Genomic DNA, 6,065 nt, shown 5'->3' on the forward strand with positions numbered 1-6,065 from the left:
CAGAAATCAAACTTTTACAGATACAATTGTGGGCTTTTGACTTAGTATTTCGTGACACAAACTAACGATGCAGTGTGCCAAAAGTAACTTGTTCAACAATAATAACTAAAATATTGAAAGGATTTCAATTTTACCATATTTTAGCCACTGTAGCATCTTAAATGATCGACCAACCAGAAGGAGAAATAGATGTGTCTCCATATTTTAGTTTTATAATGCCTCAAACATACTGGAACAACTATTATTCTAGTACAAATAAAACATATAACAAACAGGAAAATAGTCTCCTTTATTTTAATGGTTTCCAGTACATGTTCTGAATTCACTTAACATGCTCCTAATTTGCTAAAAACCAATGTACTGTTTCTGCAGTGTGCTTTCTTGAAATCGCAGTAGTCATTATCTGAATAAAAAAGTATTCATATGGATAAATTTCATTGGCAACATTTCAATCTTTCCATTCTAAGACTAACAGCTCATATCAAACTACAATAAATGACGTGTTGAACATCACATTTAATTGAAAGTCAAAAGCGATATCACAGATGTCATTATCTAAATAAAACAAAGTGTTAATTTGGACACATTTCATCGGTAACATTTCAGTCTTTCAATTCTAACAGCTCAAATGAAACTATAATAAATGACGTGTTGAAACATTATATTCAATGGAAAGTCTGAAGTGAAAAATAATTTGATGTAAGTGTGTTTGTCTAGTTCATACTGGGGCTCTCGGTAGTTATAACTGTTTACGGTGAAGTTCGAGTACTTATCTACTTGAGAAAACTTGTTGAGAACCTGAGAAAAACAATCGCGTTAGACTTGAACATTTTGTATGTCCGTGTAATTCCAAAAGAGGAATAAGGGCATTTAGTATTACCCTGTCCCGTTTGAACATGCGCTTGTGTATGTATCGTTTGTATGTTTACTGTAAAAATCGTATCAGGTCAAGGTACGCTTGCATGCTACAAATTTGTTGGGATATAGTTGTGATATTATGTTGTGGTTTGCTTTAACAACGTCAAACTGTTTTCTGTCTTTGGGGTTTCCTTAGAATGTGTTTTTTTTTCTATTGGACACGTAGTGTGCAATGTTTCAGTTCAGGTACAAGACGCAGATCGCTTGGTCAAAAAGTCAAAGTAATTCTTATAGATACCAGATTTTATGTACCTTTTTTGTCCGCTCTATAACACCTTCATATATGAATGGATTTTAAAAACAACATGGTATCACACGGCGACTTTCCGTTACATGATCATAAGTCAATGTCACAATTAATGTTCAGTGATTGCATGCATTTCTCTCAGAAAAAGTCAACAACTTGGATTATGAAATCGTTTGCATGAAGAAAAACTAAGTCAAAGGCGAAAGTCAAAGTTTAAACAGGATAAATTGGTAGTGGCGTATGACAATATGTTTAATTTACGGTATATCCCCAGTCAGTGTTAAGTCAGTTTCAAGAGTGAATATGGCAGTATTACAAATAGGTGCAAATATCTTGAATATTAAATATTAAAGTTATGTTTAACACTATTCTAAAAATATTTTGCATAATGTTTCTCACAACTTACATGTAACACCATCGCTACCGCAAAAAGTAATACTAGATGCTCTGTTCATAACAAATCCAAGACCAAAGTGGCAATAGATGTTTTCACATGGATCACTTGTTACAACCCTTCCAATGACTGAAATTTAAAACAAAACAGCCGTTAACGACCCGTTGCCCTTCTGGTGCAGTTCCCTGTTTATACATTTTTTCTCACTTGTTCTGATAAATAAATTGTTGTGATAACATTCTTAACATTTATCGTTAAGAGTTCGTATTCACATATGTCACAAACCTTACACCGAGCATTTAGAACGCGAAACATTCAATTTACCACTAAAATGTTGAAAGAAAAATTCTACTAGTACTAAAATTTTGCTACGCTTAATGCAGCTGTCCAAGGTACATTAATGCGAAATATTATTTCAACCGGCGATAAATCAACAATAACAAAGACAAATGAATTTTAAATAAGAAAAGCAATTCTCTTACCCAGACATACTGCAATAAAAATAACACACGTTTTCATTTTAATCATGTGAAGGTAGTCTGGACCAAATGATTATTTGCTGCGTAGTGAGAGAACTGATTGCTTTGACTTCTGCTTTGATAAAATATGATCTTTCCACCAAAAAGGAATACTTTATCATATGTATATGTCACGATTTTATCTAAAAGCACCTAGCCAAAGTGAAAATCTAAAGGTGAGATCACCTCGTGAAATATTAAATGAGATTGTCTTACATCCGAGACGTGCAAATGTAACGACACAATTTTTTATATATATAATCTTAAAATTATAAAATGACTTCAGACGCTCGGTTATATTTTCTTAACTTTTAGTTAAAAAGTCACAGACTAGTTTCGCCTTGAATGGCTCATCAGTATGTGTGTATATATTGAATATATATTCAATACAACCAGTGCAGTACACAAATAACGGTTCCAATAAAATATACCATAATAAAATAATCATTACCATGACAGTTTTTTTTTTTCGTACGACGCAAAGATCGAGTTAGTGTTTTGAAATTAAGACAAGTTTATCTGTTGGAAGACCTTTAAAAGTATAATAGTTACTTTTTTGCCTTATAAGCTTGTTTTCTGTTGCACAACATTTGCCAAACTACAGTAAAGACTGATGACCGCAGCCCATTTTCCATTTTCTTTTTTTTTTCTCTGAAATAGGTGATACCCTCAATATCTGTAAGCTTTATAACAAACAATATATTTAAAGCAATATTTGTTACCAACTCATAATATTATGTATTGTTTCATTCTCAGCGTCTCTAAAACAGTTAATAGGACGTCATACCGCGACTTTATGACATAGTAAGAGATTGAAACTACTTACGATATTAAATATTTTATACTTAATAATAACGTTAATAGCAAAACAATACAAAACTTAAGTTACTTCCTATAACACATAAAAAATAACGCACAGTCTAGAATGGAACAGTTTCCATTTACACATTTAGAGAAATCGAAATATATTGCACGTGATATTACGCGAAGCCGCTTATGATTTATTTCTGTCTTGATAAAGTTTGGCATGCTTTTAAATGATGGTAAATATGATAGAGTATTTATGAGTTTCTTAACATTTCAGGAACATTTAATTAAATATTAGAATTTCAGGAGAAAATAATTTGCATATAAATCAACATTCTTTTATCGTTAAGGACAACAAGAGAACCTTGTTTAAACATATATATTCACGTTTTTTGAGTATTATTTGAAAACCAAACAGAGTAAATGTGACTATTCTTAGATATTTCATACAGAAAGTTAAATGGAAATTCGAACTACTTTTAGATATTAATTCAGTTCTTTTTGAGGCATGTAGATGTTGTTTACGAATTTAAGCGGTAGCGACGTTTAGCATTGTTGATGTCTTGCTCATTATCACATTTGAATGTTAATAAAAGAAAACATTTGAGCTTATATCTGTATATAACTGAAATGAAACTGTTTCGATAAATAAAATCAAATATGAGATGATTAACTAAATGAATAATCAAAGATTAATGTAAAAGTCTGATTTTTTTCTCTATAATAAAAGTAAAGTCAATAATATTAATTAAGAATTATACTTTATGAATTATGTTATTCTTATGTATTGATTTTAAAGCACGTATAGGCAAAACAACACAGGGAACTTTTAACCGGTTAGTGGTTTGCATCAAACTTATTTGTAGAAGAAAAAGCAGGGAGAGAACACTACATAAGGCACAGATAAACATGACAGAAGACTTGTATTAAAGCAGCCAAGTCCCAGTGGTTTGATGAATTGCATTGCATTAAACACCCAACAGTTTAGCTCGACATAATGAAAGAACTACGAATAAAGCAGCTATACAACGCACCATGCTGTGTGACACGATATAGATAGGTCATGACTAAAATATGTCTAATCCGAAAACCCCTCTAATCCAAACATTTTTTCTGGTCCGAGCATGTTCGGATTACACAGGTTCCAATACAGAATAGTAAAGAAGACACTTCCAGAATAATGAGAAATCCTTTATATTTCAGGAGGGCAGAGGGCTAATTTCCGTTATTTTTTGGGGTTTAACCAACCCAACTCACAAAAATTAAACAAAACCAAAAAGAATTAATTTCGTAACTTTGGAAAATTGAATTTTCGACCTCATATCCCGACGAAATAGTTGTTTTACCAACACAAGGAAAATAAATGATTGAAGAGTATGACACAAACTACGCATTAATATTTTTATTTAACATTTATGTAACCTATATTTACGGACTTACCGTTATCTATTAGAGTTCTCTAACTATACATGAAATGAGACATTAATTATTAGACTATAAAACCAGTCAACACAAGGTATAAATGTTACAAATCAAACAAGAACAGTGTTAGAATAAATGTTACCAACCAAACAAGTACAGTGTTAGACTCAAACCTAAAGTTGCATCAATATTCTTAAATAAAACAGTTAGCTGCTGAATTATAACTTGATTATTTTAGTTTAATTATTTTCTTCCGATATAGAATGTTTGGTTTAAAAACATGTCGATGTATACAGTATGTAGTGTGCTGCAGATAGCCTGCAGTGTGCATTAGCATTATAGATAATTTATCTAATTATATTTTACCGTAATTCTAGCCATCTTTTACAGCTTGAGTAATATATGAAACAAAGGGGCAAAAGAATGTGTGATTGTGGCACCATATTTAGCAACTATTATAGAACGTCTCTAAGCTAATAATATCATTGTTATACTAGAAATAAAAACAATGTAATAAACAGATATTTCCTTTTTTATTCAAATATTTTCGGCACATGCTTTGTATTTACTTAACAGTGTCCTACTTTGTCCATATGCAATGTATTGTCTCTGCAGAAAGCTTTCTTGAACTCACAGAGGTCATGATCTAAATAGAGGAAATTGTTCATATGAATGTCAACAACCAATAAAAGACATTTCTAAACATCATACTAAAATAAAGTAAAGCAATAAGTGCATGTTAATGTTTACCTGCAGTTCATATAGAAATTCAACGTAGCAATAACTGTTTACATTTTTATGAAAAGTTTGAAGGCATGTGTATGTGTGTCATTGTGTATCTTAGTTTCTTAGGAAAATCATTTCGACAAAGAACTTTGCTATGCATTGTGGGAGCACAAAACATGCGGCGCAAGTAATCATAATAAAACGACTACTAGTATATCAAAACACAAATAGTTCAAATCACACCAAGACTGTTTTCTTATAAACCTAATGAAGATGCATACATCATCTCAGAACTGTGTATGACATAAAAGGCTTTCAAAACAAACTCAGCACTAACGATAACCGTAACTATGTGTCTGATGGAAGACATATACGTAACATTAAGTGGTGAAAGAAAAACTTCATGCCATTTCTCTTGGACGCTCCATAAATTTTGTTTGTATTTACGTATATTTCATTACTATGTATACACAGAAGCCGTAATGAGATATCGCTTTCAAAATCAAGACCTTTAAACACTGTATGCTGTCACGTGACCTAGTGTAAGGCAAGAAAAAGTCAAGTTGGTGGACGTTGATGTTGAGGAAAAGTAGGCTCCTTTTTGTTCATTGGTTTCTCTGTAAATATATCCTTTAGGGGAAACTTTTTGTCGTATAACACGGTACTGACATTTGTTTTTCATCGGCTGTATACCATAACCTCGGACGACGGCTCGATTGAAGCTGAAGTTAGCTCCCACTGCTACTGCTACTTCTTGTACCGTTACTGCTGGTACTTATACTGCTCAACTGCCCATTGCTCCTTCTCACTTATATTGCTTGTATTGCTTCTGCTGCTATGGGTACTTTAGCTGCTTACTGCAACTGCGTCTGCTGCTACTACTTACAACCACTGCTCCTGCTTGTACAGACCTTGCTACTACTGCTACTGCTCAACGCTACTACTTGTACTGGTACTGCTTACTCCTACTGCCGCTATTGCTTCTGTTGTTGATAATGCTATAGCTCGCAGCTACTTCTGGTATGCTATTACT

General features: G+C 32.5%; 1 long non-coding RNA gene across 1 annotated transcript; it reads right to left on the minus strand.

Moving 5' to 3' along the window:
• Nucleotides 1-275: 275 nt before the first annotated feature.
• LOC123541798 (uncharacterized) lies at nt 276-2,149 on the minus strand. Its single transcript, XR_006684650.2, has 3 exons — nt 2,042-2,149; nt 1,572-1,688; nt 276-403 (listed from the first exon to the last, which is right to left on the minus strand). It is a non-coding gene; the product is annotated as an uncharacterized LOC123541798 (long non-coding RNA).
• Between the last annotated feature and the right edge of the window lie 3,916 nt (nt 2,150-6,065).

The sequence above is a fragment of the Mercenaria mercenaria genome, chromosome 19, assembly GCF_021730395.1.
Source record: "Mercenaria mercenaria strain notata chromosome 19, MADL_Memer_1, whole genome shotgun sequence".
In the NCBI taxonomy this organism is placed as follows: domain Eukaryota; kingdom Metazoa; phylum Mollusca; class Bivalvia; order Venerida; family Veneridae; genus Mercenaria; species Mercenaria mercenaria.